This window comes from Anabrus simplex, chromosome 4 (assembly GCF_040414725.1).
Source record: "Anabrus simplex isolate iqAnaSimp1 chromosome 4, ASM4041472v1, whole genome shotgun sequence".
Classification (NCBI taxonomy): Eukaryota; Metazoa; Arthropoda; class Insecta; order Orthoptera; family Tettigoniidae; genus Anabrus; species Anabrus simplex.
The window spans coordinates 301,864,130-301,885,337 of NC_090268.1; the positions used below are offsets into that span (position 1 = coordinate 301,864,130).

A 21,208-nucleotide genomic window follows, 5' to 3' on the forward strand; every position below is an offset into this window, starting at 1 on the left:
TATTTTCTAGTTGATAAATACGTAATAATACTTGAGAGAAAAATCCTTGATTGAGATTCTTTCTATGCTATAAAATTTGGCTAAAATTCTATCAATTCTAGAAAAAAAACTACCCATGAGCAGACAAATAATGTCAGTAGTGTATAATTAAAACTGGTAGCAGAGATATTCTCACGTTTATAGATAGGACTTCATCCATTCTTCATTCTATATTAACTGGATTAGCCATGTAGGAATCATTCAGAGAAGCAATGGCCGTTTAGTCGATAACTTTTGTTATAGAGATATTGGAACATGTCTTATGTTATAAGCCTGATTATCTCAATATCCACGCAGCCGAGCTGAGAAGCTCAAACGACAGAGTCCTGGCCTTCAGAGTCCAACTTGGCAAGTTCCATCCTGGCTCAGTTTGGAGGTATTTGAAGGTGTTCAAACACGTCAGCCTCATGTCTGTACATTCACTGGCACGTAGAATAACTCCTACGGGACAAAATTCCGGTACTTCGGATCACCGAAAACCATAAAACTGTATTCGTGGAACGTCATAATAATATTATTAATATCCATGTCCTTCACACTAAATCATTACTTTTCATTAAAACACAGGAAACATACGTGAACAATTCTTTCATGATACAAAGCAGGCCTGTTCAACTGGCGGCCCTCAGCCGTAAATCTTGTGACCCGCAACTCATTAAAAAAGAAAAAGAGTAAAAAATTTCGCCCTTCACGGACTTCTTAAATAACAACCTTAAATTATTTGTAAAATTGTTTCAATTTTGTTTCCAAATTGTCATTAAATGTGTGCAAAACAATTAATCACAAATTAATCTGTAGAAAATAATAATAATAATAATAATAATAATAATAATAATAATAATAATAATCATTATTGTTTAATTTGGTACTGGATAAGATCATCAAAACCTGGGAGAAGGAAGTACCTGGAATGTATTATTATTATTATTATTATTATTATTATTATTATTATTATTATTATTATTATTATTATTATTATTATTATTAGCAAATAATGTATCCGTGCTTCGCTACGGTATTCTAAATTGTATACGATTTATCCGTAAATTACTGTAAAGACAGTGAGTAAGATTATATTAAATTGCATGTCTCTTTGCGCCACACATTGTTTTCGATGTAAGGTAGGCATTGGGGAAGTTTTGACAATAATGGCAGGTCACATTCCCTACTCCCATAACAATCGAGTTCGGGAGTTTCTACTGTAACGGCAGGCTCACTTCGCAACCGCCATTCACAGTAGAGATGGAGGTTTCATTATAAAGGCAGGCCCTTTTTCCTAATGCCAGTCACAATCGAGTTGGAGATATTTGATTATAATCGAGAAATGCAGCGCTATCTAACGTATCAACAATCTAAACACGACAATAAATCATAGAACCATAGCTGTAGATCTCTCCAAATTGAACTGCAATTGAGCTATCAGTTTTTTAATACGACTTATCGTTTAGAAAGAAAAAAAAACTACCCCGAAACGAAGGTCTGCACAGTCATTAACATGCATCCATATTTCGATATTTTCCGGGGCCAAAAGTTATACACTTGAACAGCTTGGAATTTTTCCTCAAAGAACAGAGTGTCCAGGTTTTGGGATTAGCAATTGCATACATACGGATAAATTAAGGAAGAAAGTAATACAGTTAAGAAAGTTAAAATGAACAGGAAATTGGATTACAACTGAGGACAGTCGGATAGGACAAATACGTAAATATCAAGTGGACGTATTGGAAAATAAAATACCCCTCAATAAATTGTGATGGTATGAATTAAGGATATAAGAAGGAGGTAACAGAGGAGAAATTTAGGCGCATGGATTCTTAGATAAACAGATAAGAGGATAACTTACCTAAGCCTAAAGAGGCAATGCAGAGGCAATAAATTAAAGCGGAAAACAGAAGTAGAATAAAAATACAGTGAAAATGATAGCAAATACGAGAAAACACCTTACGGTGTGAAATAATGGGCTACACTCCGCAGTACTGTTCAAATATTAACAACGCCCTTTAGTGCTGCCCGAGGACAATTGTAACCTCCAACGGTATTCCGCCAATATCTCGCAAAATGGCCGATTCACGTCTCTCTTCCTTTCTACCCAAGGAACAACCACGAGTTTATAGGAATTATGACGAAAATGGCAATATGTTACTTCCCTGCTGGCAAGCAGTCAGATACGTTGCCATGGTAACCTGTAGGTTCGTTGTCGGTCTATCGGGCACTCAATGCAGAGCATGAGATCCCCAGAAAATAGTGTGTTTCTCCGTCATTTAAAAAGTAAGCGAAATTATGTACATAACAAACGTTGTTTATAATGAAGGGGCGTTCCACATATAGTCCACGGATTTTACAGAAAATCAGTAGTGTAAGAGAAAATGGAAGAAAACTGTTCTGGTTTTCCTATAGACTCACCGTCTATTCAGACATGTTTACATCATATGCATATCGAAACCTTTCTCGGGATGAGTATACTCTAAATATGAAGTTTGGTTGAGATCTATCCAGACAAACAAACAAACAAACAAACACGAAAAATAAAAACCACTGATACGGTCTTGAGTTGGCCTAAAACGGATAAATATCTGAAAAATTGGCAAAACAAACGAAATTACAGACAGCGGATCCCCTACAACTTTATTTATATAGATTATTATATACATATACTTAACGCTAACGTATGTGTTTCACAAAACTCAAGCTCTTAAATCAGAAGGAGTTAAGAGGTGTGGTTTGCACCAAAATCTTCCAAATCGTCTCAATAGTACAGGTAAAATCTTGCATTTCTTGAAAAGCCAGCGGAAATATATATATTTTATGTAATTCATCTATACTAATACAATAAAGATGGAGTGCGAATGGTGTGAGTTTGTGTACATCTGGAGAGTAATCTCAGAAACTACTGGACCGATTCTAAAATTTCTTTTACTAATGTAAATATACATTATCCCTGAGGGACAAGGGCTGTATTTAATTTTCAAACCAATTTGGGGGGGGGGTCAAGGGGGGAAGATATAAAAATACAAGCTAATATAGGCGAAATATCGATTTTGTCGTACAAGGACGAGACAAAGCTCATTTTAAGCCTCTTGACGCAAAGAACAAAACACGGTAAGCCCTACGGGCCCTAAAACCAACCCCTGCTCTAGGAATCGGATAAAGAATTGAACTGCCGTAACCATGCAACGTCAGCTCCAAGATTCTGGTTGCTAGTGGCTTTACGTCGCACCGACACAGATAGGTCTTATGGCGACGATGGGACAAGAAAGGTCTACAAGTTGGAAGGAAGCGGCCGTGGTCTTAATTAAGGTACAGCTCCAGCATTTGCTTGGTGTGAAAGTGGGAAACCATGGAAAACCATCTCCAGGGCTGCCGCTAGTGGGATTCAAACCCACTATCTCCCGGATGCAAGCTCACAGCCACGCGCCTCTAACCGCATAGCCAACTCGCCCGGTCCAAGATTCTACAGCAGCGAGATTATGTATATACGTTTGGGCATAGCTGCCAACCAAAATTGGTACACATATGACTTAACTTCTGGAAAAAAATATACTGTTGTGGGCGGGGATGGATAGGGATGAAGTATAAAAAAATAGAAAATGACCTATATTAATACAGAATCCACAGTTCTTGGGGTCGCTGAGCTGAATAGTGGTCTATCGTGTTGTGTGAGTGTAATCAGCAGTACGGTAACGTAGTGAGTGCTTCAAAACTTAGCCAGATAGGTTAAGAGGGGAGGACTTGGGGAGGGAGATTATGAAAATCCGTGGTTCGCCTTATTTTCCGACCTGTGATTGACTGTCCGCGAATATTTGACCGATGCTTGGTTTGGTGTCGTTCGATGTTCTTATGGAAACAATGACTCATATTTGTTTCAACGCATAAGGCATGCATAATACAACGGGGTAGTTACGGTTAAATGGTACTTGATACCAATGATACTACATCAAACATTGTATGCAAAGAAACTTAATAAATCAGAAATAAATTCACCCTCCATACGGGTGTGGGGAGAAAGTGGGGGTGGGCGTGGGGAGGCGGATTTCCACATGTAAGAGTTCTCGCACGGGTACGTTAGTTATTATTATTGCAAATATATGAGAAACAAGCAGCATACCATCAGCTTAGAAAACCGCTTTGATTCACCCACTACACAAAAAAGGTGACAAGACTGATCCAAACAATTATCGAAGTATTTCACTTCTCTCAATCGCCTACAAAGTGCTCTCACGAGCCAAGCCCCGATCTGTAAAATTCCCTAATCTGGGGTTTTCCAATTATTGTTTCAAGACGGCTATTTGTACCTGTCACTTTATTAGTTCACCAAGTGAAAAGTTTGTTAAGTTTGAGATTCTAAAATAAATATAACCTATGTTAAAGTTATAATAAATATGATCTCTAAAGGAAATAATAAAAGGATTATCAGAACGATTTTGTAAACCGGCTCTTCACCAGGTTGGAGCAACAGACAGAACATTTAATCGGTGCATCTCACGCAGGCTCCCGACCACACCGATCATGCAGAGAACAGATTTGGAACCTCAAGATGATATTACAACACCGCCAGTCGAACCGCACAGTCACCACTTTCGTACACTTAAAAGCATACGACTCTATTGACCGCACCACCCTGTACATTATACTGCATGAATGCAGTGTGGATACCGAAACAGCTGCGTTAATTGTACACATTTGACAGACACAAACTCTAAAGTAAAATTCATGGGTGAAACCTCCGAATGTTTTCAAATCAGAATAGAAGTAAGACAGGGTAATGGGTTGTCCCCACTCTTGTTTAATCTGGTACTGGATAAGATCGTCAAAACCTGAGAGAAGGAAGTACCTGGAACAAGTATGGGAACCAAACTTGAGAATCAACATAAAGTGCTTTGCTTTTGCTGACGACCTAGCAATTATTACCCGGACTCCTGAGGAAGCCAGACGTGCCATCGAGAAACTTCATGAATCACCATGAAAACCGGCCTCCAAATCTCTTACGAGAAAACACAACACATGGACTCCAGAACCAAAGCCTGACATCACTTGCATCCAAATATGGCAACATCACGCAAGTTAGCACTTTACGTGCTTCGGTGAAATTATCGGGAACACTGGAAGTGAAAACATAGCTAATATAACACGTGCAGAAAAATTACGCAAAGCCTACATAATCACTTGGAATATGTACAATAAGAAATCGCTTTCTATCAAAGCCAAACTCCGACACTACCACACAGCTGTTCTCCAAGAAGCACTCTACGCAACTGAGACGTCATCCTTAACCATCAACATCAAGGACATAGAGAAAATAGAACGGCAGATACTCAGGAAGATTTTTGGATCCAAGATTCAAGACGGTACCTGGATACGTAAAAGCTCAGAAGAACTGAATTCTACGACGGAGCGATTCTCCTCAGTTGCATGGAAGGGGCGCATGAAATTTTACGGACACATAGCACGAATAGACGACTCTCGACTGACCAAAAAATATTTTTCATCATTAACGGAAGCCAACAAACCAAATTAACGCTGGTTGGCAGACACTCAAAGCGACCTTGCAGAAATTAATACTGACCCACTGGCAACTACACGGACCACATTCAGACAGAAAATATTTACATAAATTCACATCCAAGAACCCAACAGCCAGGAACTTGAAACTCAAAAATGCTTGGACACAAGAGAGAAGACAAACCCATAGTGAAAGGATGAGGAAGTTTTGGGAAGATAAGAACAAGAAGTCCAGTGCTAAATAATGGTTCTACGTGCTCCTCAGAGGGGAAAACGCATTATATACAACAAACCTCGTTCATGCAGTACGCCTAGAACATAGGTCCAGTTTGTTCGTGAACGTCACGCACACTTGCCAGGCGTATAAAATCAGAGCCTAGGCTAGCTTCAGGTTGGACAGCCCAGTAGTAGCAGCAGTAGATAGAATAGCTGTTTGAATGTTCATCGAGGAAGGGAAGGGTAGGTAGACGGCGGAGCTCAAAAATGCTCTCACAATTTCTTCTTTTAAAGTCAGTAACTAGGTAATCAAACTGAGCAACATAAGCCGAAAACCAGTCATTAGCTGCATTTGTTAATGAAATGATATATGTGTTGTAAACGTGCGATCTTAAATAATATGTATGAGTCGGCAAACTTTGATATTATCACAATTCAAATGAGATCTATGACTCACAAAATGTCGGTAATCTGAACGTGTTTGCATGTTCTGTTTGGACCGCATTTCTCTCTATCGTTCTGATACGGGTAGAAAAAATCGTTTTTAATCAAGAGGCATGTTGGCATCAAATAGTTTTTTTCCCTTCTTTTTATCATCACTAAGAGTATGTGTCTGTCCCTTGAGGATCCCTCGTCTCTAATGCTGAACAGATGATTCGCACTGCTTGGGATATACCTTATTGAAGTAAATATAGGTATGATTTACTGCGGCGCTGCTATTTTTGGCCGCACGGAGATGGCAGCGAGTGCAACGTATCGTGAAGGAGAATCTGTCACTGACCGCCAACCGTTCACAACACGACTAGAGGGCTTCAACCTCGTGCCTGTGAACTGCACACCAACCTCATGGTGACCAAACAGAGAATAGGAGCTTTAAAATATCTCCCTTCACCAACAATTATAACAACTAATGTTTATTATAATTTTGCACATTTTTTCTGTACCCACTCACATTTTCCACGTTACCGCCTTCGCAAACACTATAATCAATCAATCAATCAATCAATCAATCAATCAATCAATCAATCAATCAATCAATCAATCAATATAAATCAATTATTCGCCACTAACCTCCATTTAGGGCAGTCGCCCAGGTGGCAGATTCCCTATCTGTTATTTACCTCCCCTTTTCTTATAATTGCAAAGAACTTGGAAATGTATTGAACACCTCCCTTGGTAAATTATTCCAATCCCCAACTCTTCTTCCTATAAATGAATACTTGCCCAAAGTTGTCCTCTTGAATCCCAACTTTATCTTCATATTGTGATCTTTCCTACTTTTAAAAACACCACTCAGACTTATTCGCCTTGTAGTCTAATTCTACTCCATCTCCACTGACAGCTCGGAACATGCCGCTTAGTCGAGTAGCTCGTCTCCTTTCTCCCAAGTCTTCCCAGCCCTAACTTTGAACCATTTTTGTAACGCTACTCTTTTGTCAGAAATCATCCAGAACAAATCGGGCAGTTTTTCTTTGGACTTTTTCCAGTTCTCGAATCAAGTAATCCTGGTGAGGGTCCCGTACACTGGAACCATACTCCAGTTGGGATCCTACGAGAGACTTACATGTTTTCTCCTTTACATCCTTACTACAACCCATAAATACACTCATAACAATGTGTACCCTTTATTTACAATCCCGTTTATGTGATTAACTTACCCCAATGAAGACATTTCCTTATATTAACACCTAGGTACTTACAGTGATCCCTATAAGGAACTTCCACCCCATCAACGCAGCAATTACATCAGAGAGGACTTTTCCTATTAGTGAAACTCATAACCTGACTTTTAACCCCGTTTATTATCATACTATTGCCTACTGTCCATCTCACAACATTGTCAAGGTCTTTTTTTAGTTCCTCACAATCTTGTAACTTATTTAGTACTCTATACAATATAACATCATCCGCAAAAAGCCTTATCTTTCCAATTCTTTACTCATATCATTTATATAAGAAAACAAGGGTCCAATAATACTGTCTTGAGGAATTCCGCTCTTAATGATTACAAACCACATAATGCTTCATCTACTCTAATTATCTAAGTTCTGTTTTCTAGAAATATAGCAACCCATTCAGTCACTCTTTTGTCAAGTCCAATTGCACTCATTTTTGGAGTAGTCTCCCATGATCTCCCCTATCAAATGACTTAGATAGGTCAATCACCACAAAGTCCATTTGATCTCCTGAATCCAAGATATCTGCTATATGTTGCTGGAATCCTACAAGTTGAGCTTCGGTGGAATAACCTTTCCTAAACCTGAACCGCCCTCTCTCAAACCAGTTATATATTTCGCAAACATGTCTAATATAATCAGAAATAAAGCTTTCCCTCAACTTACATGTAACACATGTCGAACTGACTGGCTGTAATTTTCGGCTTTATGTTTATCACCCTTTCCTTTATACACAGAGGCTAATATAGCAACTCTCCATTCATTTGTTATAGTTCCTTCATGCAAACAGTAATCAAATAAGTTCTTCAGATTGGATACTATATCCCATGGTACTACATGGTACTCGTAGGGAGTATCACTGTAAGAATATTAAACCTCAAATGCATTATTGCTTTCGGCATTTAAAAAGTATTTTTAGATTCACTGGAACATTTCTAGCTAGGGAGAAATGATTTTGAAATTATTCTGTGACAGTAGTTTAAAGAGTTTCTTTACATGTATGCTACATCACAGATAAACATTACTTTCACAATCGATATGTTACTGCGTACAATAGTTTCAAATGCTCTTTCACTTTTATTTCCTTATATTTGCAATACACAACTTGCATACACACGGCCGGTTCACTCACTGACTAAACTACAGATGAACCCGCGGTTCAGCCTGCTTTCTTGGTTTCAGTTTCTCTCAGTATTTCTTTCCCCTTAGGAATAGTGTACCATCAAGCCGAAAAATACCAGAATGGCAGTTCCAGGCTATTGCTGGAAACCTGGGTAGTAGTTCTTGTCTGTGTTGAAACAAAAAAAACTTTATATTTTGTGCCAGAAAGCCATGTTAACCCACTGCACCAAGGAAACTTGCAAGCGATTCGTTTGGTATTCCAGGCGGGACAGTGTGCCTGAGCGTGAGGCTTTACAAATTGGCTTTCAATGTGGAAAATCAAATTCCAAACTCAATGTAGGCCTACTATTATATCGTCTTCCTGCTCATCAGAAGTATACATTCACTGTGCACCTAACTACTGTCCAATTAATGTCAAAGATATTCTTTTAATTTCAAGGAGCGCATGGGAATCACGCACTAGCTCCCAGGAAAGGCGTTCAAGTCATTTTTAAACCTACGTTTACCGGTTACGAATGACGCAGAAATATCAAATAAATTCTTCTTTACTGGCCTGACGTGAAATAACCACAACAGATCATATGATTACTCAAGGAAGCAATGCAGAAGTTGTGGTCAGGTTATATTAAGTATACATTATATTTAATTGCATATGGCAGTCGGCCTCAGGAGACATATATACTGAATGTGAAAGGGCATTCAATTATACATCTCGGATACAAAGATACTTCGTACTATGGTGAAGAAGCGTAGTCTACGTTGTAATATGAACTAGAACGATTTTTGACTGCTGTTATTGGATACTACAGCGTAGTCCTACAAGATAAAGCCAAAGATGATTCATGTGACCTGCGCTGATTTTTTTTTCTTGAAAAACAAAAATCTTAACATGCCATTACCTATTACGGCTGAAGTGATAACGGTGGTATATCTGGCTTGCAACAGCGGAATATTATACAGCACATTTTGACGGTTTTAATTTTTCATCGATAAACTAAACGTTCTTCCATTAAAATTCTAAAATCTACTAAGAAACACCGTGTTACAAAAATGTTGGTAAATATTTCTACAAATGTGATATGTTTTCTTCAAATTTCTTCTCCATTGCTTTTCCCACACCCTGTTGGGGAACGTGGGTGCGACCTGTGGACATGACCCAGTTTTATGACCGGGTGCCCTTCCTGACGCCAGCACTACACCTGACAATTATGTTTTAAGTATTTTATTTCCAGTTAATGCTATTATTCTATTACATTCTAAAATGTTACCAACGGTCACATTGTTAAAGACCTATTATATTACATTATTTAACTGGATATTATATGCTACACATGCTCAACCTAACCCCGGGTACCTTTTCCCGTTTTGTAATAATGAACTATTCTCTAGAGAATTACAATTGTGTTAGTGTAAAGTGACATAATAATAATTAATACCAATAATGGTCCTCGAACTTTATTGGTAATATTATACGACATTCTACTAAACGATATTGCTTGTTATAAATGTAATATAGGCAGTGCTGGTGATTGTTTCAAAGGGAAAAAGCAATGATATTATTAGTCCACCCTAATATTAATCGGAGGAGAAGGAGGTAGACCAAGAAAAAAAACGATGGATGATGCGGAGAGGATCTTCTAGCGGTGGGGCTCAGGAGATGGAGAACTAAAGCTCAAGACCTCAATGGAAAAATGCCATTGCAAAGACCTAAATTCTACAAGGATCATAGTGTCGTCGAGTAAGTAGAATAAGTGCAAAGGAGGAAGAGTTTCGACCCCTTGAAAATGTGAGTATCGCATACAGAAAGGAAAAGATAATTAAATACCTCCCTTTCCAGGCCTCGCAGATCTAAGACAGTCGAAGTCGGAAGAGAACGGGACTTGACCATCTTGATCACTGTGCTGGCGTTCCCACTCACGAAAGGAGATATTTGACTACGTTGTAGTGTTCTACTGCCGTCAATAGAATATTGCGTTCTTATTAAATTCCAAATAACCGGACAAGTTGACTGTGCGGTTAGTGGCGCGCAGCTGTGAGCTTATATCCGGGAGATAGTGGGTTCGAATCCCACTGTCGGCAGCCCTGAAGATGGTTTTCCATTTTCACACCAGGCAAATGCTGGGGCTGTACCTTAATTAAGGCTATGGTCGCTTCCTTCCCACTCCTAGCCCTTTCCTATCCCATCGTCACCATAAGACCTGTCTGTGCCGGTGCGACGTAAAGCCACTAGCAAAAAATTTCAAATGTGGGAACCAAAGACATTTCAGCACTTGATGCTCAACATATCTTGTACAAAAGTATACGTCTATGCGTGGGGAAAATACTATATGTACCTACACTGGTGGCCACGATCGTTATGGCGTCGAGTCTTACTCCGTGGTTAGCCGGTTCGAGTCCCGTTGATAGAAAAACATTCACCATCAAAATGTTGGCCGACAGGATAATAGAGGTAGTGGTATACACGCATGTACAGAAATGGTGCCCGATATAAACAAAGCATGGAGTCCCCCCGCCCCCCCCCCCCCCCCCCATCTCCTCGCTTAACGTATTGCTGTAGGTAAACTGCCAGCTATATGACTGTTGTAATTGAAATGGGCACAGTGGTGGATGTATAGTACTGGAGTGGAACAGCGTTGATTGTTTATGTCGGGACACCATTTATGTACACCAGTGTACACGCATGACAGCTCCCAGGAGAGGCGCTCAAGTCATTTTAAACCTACATTTAAGGGTTACTGAAAAGGAGGGTAGAGAGTGAAGGGGTAGTGTTGAAGGCCACTCCAGTACCGAAAAGGAAGGGAAAGGAGTGAACGGGCAGTGCTGAAGGCACAGTGTGTGTATTCCGTGGCGGCCTACATTTCGTTATACCACAGTCTATGGTTATACTCTAACACTGTAAGATGGCTCCTATATTATCACAAGTGAATGGAGGCCGTATTATTGGCATGTAGGAGGTCCACATGGTCCCCCAAAAATAGCTCAAGTAATAACATGCAGTCTTAAGACAGTTTGGAGATGTGTAGAAATATGGCAAGAACGAGGTGAAGAAGGATAGGTAGATCATAGGACACATAACAAGGCTCCTAGAAGAACTACTCCGGAACAGGATAATGGAATCTTTCAAACAATTCTTCGTTTGAGACTATCGGTAATTAGATTGCCGCATTGGAATTGCCAGTAAGCCGGACTACCGTGAGTCGCCGACTCAACACTGCAGGTATTCACAATCGCCGAGTTGCGAAAACGGGGCGACTTCTTCCTATCCACAGAGAACTTCGTGTAGGCTTTGCACTACAATAAAGTGTTACTACACAACAGGTATGAGAAATTACAATTTGGTCGGATGAAAAGGTATTTTTCTCCGTTCCAGTAAAACAGCTGTAGTGCTAGCGTCCAGTTGGAAAGCGTTATGAAGAGCCCTTTGTCCAGGTAACTAATCAATCGGGTCGCATCATATATGGCGTATTGAGGTGCCGGTCGAGGAGAGTTGATAGAGGTCACTCCACATATGATTGCTTGTGAATATGTAGACATTTTAAAAGGTGATGTCCTCCCTAGTATTCGAGCTATTTACCCCGTAGAAAAAAGTTCCCGTTATTAGGTTTGTGCAAGATAACTGCTCTGTTCACACTGAACATGTAACGGAAGTTTTCTTCAAACAGCATCATGACGTTCTAGTGCTTGACTAGCCTCCCAAGTCGGCTGATTTAAACATAATAGAACATGTTTGGGCAAGAATGGTAAACACGTGGGTTCCAGATCAGGAGAGGACAAGAGCGGCTCTGTTAATGTACTGCCACCGAGTTTGGATGAATCTTAGCAACTAACCAGACTTTTTCCAACATCTAATAGATTCCATTCCCAAGCGGCTAGAGCAAGTGATAAACAGGAATGGGGCATGAACTGATTATTAATGTTCTGGAAGAGAGGAGGAACCCGCCACTTACACTTGTTGTAAAGTCAGTATCTGACACAACTCTTTAGTTATTTAACACCCATTTCGCAATTAGTTTTGTGTTAATTTCCACTGTTCTTTTCTTGAAATTATGTAATTATGGACAGTGCATTATGTTTATTATTTTACCGTACGTTTATTTTATTTATATATTTTTTAGTAAGATGCGATAGTCCATATTTTTGATAAGATATTTCTGTAAAAATGTGTTAATTTTATAATAATTATTGGGCCGATGACCTTCGATGTTAGGCCCCTTTAAACAACAAGCATCATCATCATCATCTATAATAATTATTTATGTTGAAATGTTAAATTAATAGCACTTTTGTTGTATATTTTATGTCACAACTTTGTATTTTATTGAAATTGAATTTTAATGATATTAAATTATTTTCAGATGTATTTTCTTATTGCTTAAGAAGTAAAATGTACCTTCAGTTATTTTGGTAAAGAAACGCTTACACGGCTTATATATCAAAATCTTACTTTAGCATATTAATTTTCTATTTGTATAATTTATCGTAATTCTATATCCGAGGTGGTAAATTATGATGGTATAACTTCAGTAAAATCCATAACAAAGTTACGAACCAGTAAATAATGTTTTCAAATTACGACCCGATATAACGCAACTACAAAATATTCCTAACTAGTATCAAATACTTTTCGGTTAAAAACCACTGTTACCTCTTGATACTGTAATTATCAAAGTACGTTGCCAAATACTGTACTTCAATACATCCGCCACTGTGCCCATTTCAATCACAACTAAGTCTTGTAGCGGGCTTAAGTGAGAAGGTGTGTCACTGTGCCTTCGGCACTACCCCTTCACTCCCCTCCCTCCTGTTTTGTACTGGAGTGGGGCAGTGTTGATTGTTTATGTCGGGACACCATTAATGTGCACGCGTGTACAATAGTTCTAATCACTAGATTGCGTGCCAAAAGCCCTGGTTCAATTCATTCCCGGATATGACGCTGTTGAAGGTGATTAGTCTGTTGGATGGAGACGTAAAGCCATGGTGTTCTTCGACAGAAACAGGCTATGTGCCGACACCAGGTTTCACCCTCTCTCTACCTCATTATCATAATTATCTCACATCCAGACTCGCATGTCGCTCATGGGAGTCAAATCAGAAGACCTGCATCAGGCGAGCCGAGCACATCCCCGGACACTCCCGCCACCAAAGGTCATTACGCTAAATAAAATAAACGCCCATGATCAACTAGCCACTGTAGAATGAATAGTTTTCCAGCTGTACTCCTCCTCAAAATGATAATTTCCACCATTGCATGTACATCACGCCATTCCACTTACTCTTCCTTCAATCTCTATATAATTTTTTGGAGGATCTCACAAGTCGCTTGATTTCCTCGTCTTCGAGCGAGTCCAATTTCATATGGGTGAAATTTAAAAATTACCAGTAAAGTAATGGAAGCTCCTTATCTCTGATAATAAAAATGCCCTTCTAAAAGGGATAGGATTCATTTCCAAGTATGAAAACATTCAGAACTTTCCAGAAGACCATAATGTTCTGTTAGAATAAGGATGTCTAGAACTCTTCTTCCTTGCGTGTCGCAAAACTTTCTGTCTTCTTAGAAAAGGACAAAATAGGAGAGAAAAACAGAAATACATATTGCTTAGAAGTGTAGATAATGAATTTAAATCCAACAGAGTACGGTACTTCACTCAAGGCAAACACTCGGGTAGAAACTGCCGTGGATAAGATATCCCCACAATGACTGTCCAATAGACAAGTGCACTCTCAAATGAGAGAAGTACCAAGAGAGAATTCAGAATGGCAGCATAACACTTCACTGTGGCTTACAAATCAATCACGTAAGCAAGGCTCCCACACAGGAGTATTATCAAACCTTGCGACATCAGATTGACGGCTGTCTTATGACATACGAGTATGATGCAAGAATTTCATCCGCTGATCCCACACATTTAGGTATGTAAGGTAAACGATATAACACCACTGTACAATGGTTTTAACTTTATAGAGTTCTAATGAAATTCTACGACGACATGCAATATAACCTGTAAAGCCAGTATTAATTTTGAATTAATTAACCAATATATACGGGTTTTTCAACAAATCAATATATTTATGATTTAAATAAACACTGAGGGGTCATAGTGCAGTAGTTAAACTCCTGACATTCAGCTGGGACGATCCAGGTTTGAATCCTAGAAGGAGGGGTTGAATTTTCACTTTAAAATTTGCTGAGTGTTAAGAAGGATCTATTTTTAAATTCCTGGGCAAAATTTAAAATGAACCAAGTTTATTCCACAAAATAACTGGGAAACCTAAAGGTACTTCACCAAGTAGAAAACACTGGCTGGGACTTTAAGGTCAGATATCCTTTCTGACACTCAGTAGTTTTTCAGGTGAAAATTCCATCCCCTGTTACTGCGATAACTGGAAACTCGAATCTGAAAACACTTTATAGCATATCAAACGCGCTGTTTCATTGCACCAGCAAATAAGATATTATGGCAAGGATGAAAAGCCAACATAAATTTCATTATCGGTTAACTTAGTTAACTAGGCAAGTTACAGCGAACCGAACAGATACTGCATGGTTAATCTTGAAGATTTTATCATGAACAACTCATGACTGAACGTGAGAATCTGTGTGGAGAGGAAATACTGACCTGACATGTTTTATCATTAAGATGAAAATTCCCAATTTTCATTACACCTTGATGACAAAAGCCTAGTGGGTCAATATTTCCCGTACGGCGTCCGGCTCCATGGCTAAATGGTTAGCGTGCGGCCTTTGGTCACAGGGGTCCCGGGTTCGATTCCCGGCAGGATCGGGAATTTTAACCATAATTGGTTAATTCCGCTGGCACGGGGGCTGGGTGTGTGTGTCGTCTTCATCATCATTTCATCCTCATCACGACGCGCAGGTCGCCTACGGGTGTCAACTCAAAAGACCTGCATCTGGCAAGCCGAACATGTCCTCGGACACTCCCGGCACTAAAAGTCATATGCCATTTCATTTCCCGTACGACAAGGAATCGACAAACAATGACAATGAATGGCATGAACTTTTTGACCTCTTATAACATCATAAATATATGTTATATGCAGTATTAAGGGCATTGTGACGTATATCCCAGAAACCGGAGACTTTCCCAAATATAAGAGCTCTGCTCATGTGCAAAGAAACTGAAACCAAGAAAGCAGGCTGAACCGCGGGTTCATCTGTAGTTTAGTCAGTGAGTGAACCGGCCGTGTGTATGCAAGTTATGTATTGCAAATACAAGGAAATAAAAGTGAAAGAGCATTTGAAACTATTGTTCGCAGTAACATATCGATTGTGAAAGTAATGTGTATCTTTGATGTAGCATACATGTAAAGAAACTCTTTAAACTACTGTCACAGAATAATTTCAAAATCATTTCTCCCTAGCTAGAAATGTTCCAGTGAATCCAAAAATACCTTTTAAATGCCGAAAGCAATAATAATGTATTTGAGGGTTAATATTCTTACAGTGATACTCCCTACGAGTACCATGTAGTATCATGGGATATAGTATACAATGTAATGTCAATGCAACGGCGAAGTGCATCGTTCGTACCGGCATTAAAACAGTATAATATAAATATTTCCAACATGTTTGCAGTAGTTTTATCTCCGTAGGTTGCAATACGGCGCAGTAACCATGGCCAGAGGCACATAGCGGGTAATGCAAAGTAACCGGAATAGAGACGACATATAGTGTGCGTATACTTGTGAACTGGTGTGTGTTCAACCGCTATGGCTCGAAGAATCCACATCGGCAATGTTAGAGGAAGAATCGTCTGGCGATAGAAGAAGCCAAACTCAGGTTGACCGTGTCCCGGGCTCTGCACCTCTTACACAAACTTTTGGCTAGAGCTTGATAGAGGTTCCAATACGTGGAAATGAGACGTTTGACGAGAAGATCGTTATGCGGCTCTCACTGGCAGAAGACACAGAGTTAAAGTTTGCAGGCGGTCAATTAGGGACCTGAGAGAGCCACGTGGCCACATATTACCACATATTACTGATGCTATTCCTGTTATGTGTTCTACGTGCACCGACAAAGACAGGACGCGATGATGAGATAGGAGAGGGCTAGAACGGGGAAGGAAGCGACTGTGGCCTTATTTAAGGTAGAGCCCCAGCATTTGCTTGTTGTGAAAATCGGGACACCACGGAAAACTATCTTCAGGGCTGCCGTCGATGGTATTCGAACCCACCATCTCCCGAACGCACGCTCACTGCTACGTGACCTAAACCGCGTAACCAACTCGCTTAGTGTACTCACGCTTGTGTCAAATAGAATTGCATGCCGGAAGTCTGCTTCCGTAAATGTCCTATTAGCATAATGGGCTAGGAAACAGTGGGGCTGTGAACTCTTTACGAACGAGTACAGGTTCAGACTTCACAGTGATTTTTGCCACATATTCATCCTGCGATTACAAGGGGGAAGATACAAAATGATCCACATAACTCTACGGTTTTAAATTATAACTTTTGAACCAATAACAGCAAACGTGTGCAGCAGATATTCTGAATTACAGAATAACTGCAAGTAATTCCTCAGAGTTATTTTTCTGCGTCAAGTTCTTCACGTTCAAATCCAGCACTGCTTACACTCTGTATTCTCGTAAAACGATTACTTTGCAGCTCCCTGATATGCTATATAAGTAGCCTGACTCCTGCCCCAATCGGCGCAATGATTTCTTTGGTGAGGTCTGTAAGCGTCCTCGAACGTAGAGAATGAGAAATTGGTAAAATCACCAACATAGCTTTCTCTAGAAAAGTATTAAAATGACTTATTTTTAACAAAAGCACTCACGTAAAGGGAAACATCATGAAAATGGCCGATACATAAAATCAACTAAAATAAATCTGAAATTAAACAATTTGTGCTCTAAACGGAAGAAGCTACGCATAATTATGGCTTGCTTTCTTTAAACTCTGGCCTTACGGCAAAAGATTTACTGAAAGTCATTTTATCCAGTTTGAATGCTTAACCCTAACAATTCAAAATTTGAGTGGATAATTCCAAGAGAGGAACGATTGAATAAAATAATGATACCCTTACTTCATGAGTACACATTGTACAATAAACAGTATTTCAAAAAAATGTTAATGCAAGACTATCTTCAAAGCCAGTACAAATGTACATGTGTACAACATAAAAATCAATACATGTTCTACATAAAGAACATGTGTACAAATGATAATACCCGGTTGTTTCGCTTTTCACTTCTTGCTACAGAACGTCTGTTTAAGTTTTGAAATAGTAGAGAGAACAGAAAGTGCACGGTGCTTTATCGACAGGAATGATTACACTGCTATTTCAGTTGCGTACTATTACGAGGACGAGCTGAAAACAAAAAAGAAAGGGAAATTCTTCTTCTGTGATTTACAATAATGAGCAAATTAATTTGAAAATTTAAGTAGTGAATTCAAAACTATTTTCACATAGTATACAGTATGGTTATGGTTACGTGGAAGTTAGAGCAATACCTCATATCTATGGGATTCTAAAGTCTTCTTTAAGTAATGTTTACATACACGACCTTATTTTCGCACGTGGCAAAGTGGACTTAGCATCACCGTAGCAAACGATTTAATTCATAATTTCTTCTGCAACAGCTTGAAATGGACTTTTGTTTTATAATTCTGAATTTTAAGCTGAAGGTACTGATTATTTTTACAATTATGATATTTGCTGTCCTTTGTCAACCTGTATGAAGATTAAATGGTCTCCTTCTCATGCGAAATAGGATTTAAAACAGGAGCATATATGCGTATGTATACGTGTTTCAAATCCCTTTGTGCATAAGCCTCTATATAGCTTGGACAATAAGAATCGTAGAAATCACATCGATGGGCAGAACCGATATTATGGAAATCTGTATTACCAAATCCAAGTTATTATTTAGCCATAAACCCAGTATTTATAAAGGACGAACCAATTTTTGTATTTTTATTTATTGACCAAGATAAAGCTTAAGCAGATGACGTCGTTACGCAATCGCGAATGACTGTGAAGAGTAAGTAATATCTTTACTGAAAATAAACTTTTTAGAATTCGATTCTAATTTTTAAACACAGTACGTAAATCCTATTAAATAATCTGAATTAGTCCAGCTGAAAGAGCTCTCTACTAAGGTATTATGTTGCTCGTCACTGCCATCAGATGTTATTCTTGGGATCCCTAGGTGGAAATACGATAAACCTTAATAATTTTTCTACGCTTACCTGTTCAATAAACTAGACTTCTTGTCTGACCTTGTTTTACGTGTTATCTTGGACCGGGACTAATGTAGATTAAGTATAGTTTTACTGTCAGATGCCCTTCCTAACGCCAACCCTATGTAAGGATATGTATTCATTATTGAGTGTTTATGGCTTAGTAGTGCGATACGTTGTGTGTAAGTGAAGATGTTTATCAAGACGATCACAAACACCCAGCCTCTCTTCATACATTAACATAAAATTCTCGGCCCGGATGGGAATCGAACCCGGAGCCCTATGAACCGAAGGCCACTACGTTTACCATTTAGCGCAAGAGCCGGACGTTTAATAAATCAGAGTAAAACATGCAACCTTACACACGTACACTATGGAGTAGAACAGTGCACAGTTTCAGCCATGTCAATTTTCAATATTACTCAAGCAAACAAACAAAAACAAACAAACAAAAATATAAAATACATTGTATAGCAAACGACAATCATCAATTATATACGAACCTTGTAATCTAGAATGTTTCTGGGACGAGGAGAATAGACCAGCTTCTATAACGGTCTCAACAAAATAAATTGCAATCTATGTACACACCTTAGTCTCGTTTCCTGATACGGGGTCGGGAATGAGGTGAAATGAATGTATATGTCATGTTTTACGGCCGGATGCCCTTCCTTACGCCAACCTGTGAATGGGAACTGTCCCGGCATTTGCCAAGAAGTGAAAGTGGGAAACCACAGAAAACCAATCTTGGGCCAACAGATGGTGGGGTTCGAACCCACTCATATTCCGAATGCAGAGCTTGGCTCCATAGCCGTAACGCGTTAACATGTGCGGCCACTCCGCTCAGTAACAAAGTAAAGTGCAATACCGGTATATATTGTAATGCAATATAATAAGATGACTACAACTAAGTTCTACTAACAAAAATGATAGGGCCTGTTACAAAGATTTGAGCTTAAATATCACCGCTCCTATGCCAAACCCGCGAATGTGACAATGCTCCTCCTATTCATTATTTCCCTTAAGACTGGTCACGTCTCTCAGCCACATTCAACAGAAATTTAAAAGCGAGAAACAAAGATCGCTATATAGTCTAGGTTTTTCGGTTTTCATTGTGCCTTCTTCCCTACAAGAATTTCATCAGGAACATTTAGAGTTACAAGTCAATTATCTGCATTTAGGGCTGTTGCCCAGGTGACAGATTCCTTATCATTTGTTTACCTACTCTTTTCTCAAATGATTTCAAAGAAGTTGGCAATTTATCAAACATCTCCATTGGTACATTATTCCGATCCCTATTTCCTCTTCCTATACACGAATATTTGCCCCATTCGAGTATGTGATATAATTGTAACTCTGATCAACTCTTCAAAACTAGCTCGACAAAGACATGATGACAGCCAATATCCGAAATGGATGAAGCAAACAAAGAAGAAGAAAATGTCTGACAACCTACAGTATATTACTGCTAGGTCTGTAGTAGTATTTATCATGAAAATTGTTTGGAACTAAGAATGAGATAAGGTGTCCTTGGACATGATACAAAATACGGTACTATCCAGTATTTTCCACGAAGGAGTGTACAATATTTGGGACGAAGTCTGTCACGACAGCTGCTGTCAGCCCTGGGAGTCAAACTATCGAGCCTCGAGCGGTACAGTTTCCCATTCGTAAACGTGCTCGGCTGCCGAAGATGAACTTATAATTTTTGCTTGGTTTAAATGGCACACTTTTCAGTATCGAATTGAGACTGAAAAATACAATCCGTGGGTCGTGTACAATTTATAATAAAAACAAAAAGTTAACGAACAAAAGACTGAAACAAGAAAAAAGCCTTTTCAATCACTGCAACACATGCACTACTGGTAAGTATTTTCAAAGTTATTTAATTTTAATGTTACGTGATTTGCTGAATCTGAAGATATTAACTTAATTGGACGAAAGATACAATCAGTGTTTAATAATATTTTTATTTCTTAACTTTTCATTTTACTATAAATTATTTTAATTCATTTTTCTGTGTACCTGAAGTCACGCTGCAGTGGTGCCAGCGGGCGTCCCCTGATGACACTAGGGCACTACTCACACACACAGACACACACGGCACAACACGCGCTGTCCTCACGACACTGGCATACACTGAGAGGCCGCCCAGCGCTAAGAAACGATCGAGGGTTATTTTTGTGAGCGACTCACTCAGAGCTACCCGTATCGAGTGCTGCCACAGCTGGCTGAAGCATACAAGAAAAACGAGAGATTTACAACAAAAACGTATGACGCCAAAGGACGTGTTTTGAGCCCTTCAAACACCAAATGCATTTCAATCACTCTCTACAAAAGTCAGGAATTCCACCTTAGAACTCGCCGAAGACGAAGCATGTATGGGCCCTGACATCAGCATTAATTAACTACTGTACATCAATTAATTCCAATATATCAATTGATTATAGCTTGCG

The 21,208-nt window shown here is 39.2% G+C and overlaps 1 protein-coding gene across 1 annotated transcript in view; it reads right to left on the reverse strand.

Moving 5' to 3' along the window:
- The window catches only part of LOC136871911 (uncharacterized), a 552,427-nt gene extending 531,578 nt beyond the window's left edge, over nt 1-20,849 (reverse strand). Inside the window, exon 1 of the mRNA XM_067145631.2 lies at nt 20,778-20,849. The gene's annotated coding sequence lies outside the window, so the exon portion shown is untranslated. The remainder of the gene's footprint in view (nt 1-20,777) is intronic.
- Nucleotides 20,850-21,208: the final 359 nt, after the last annotated feature.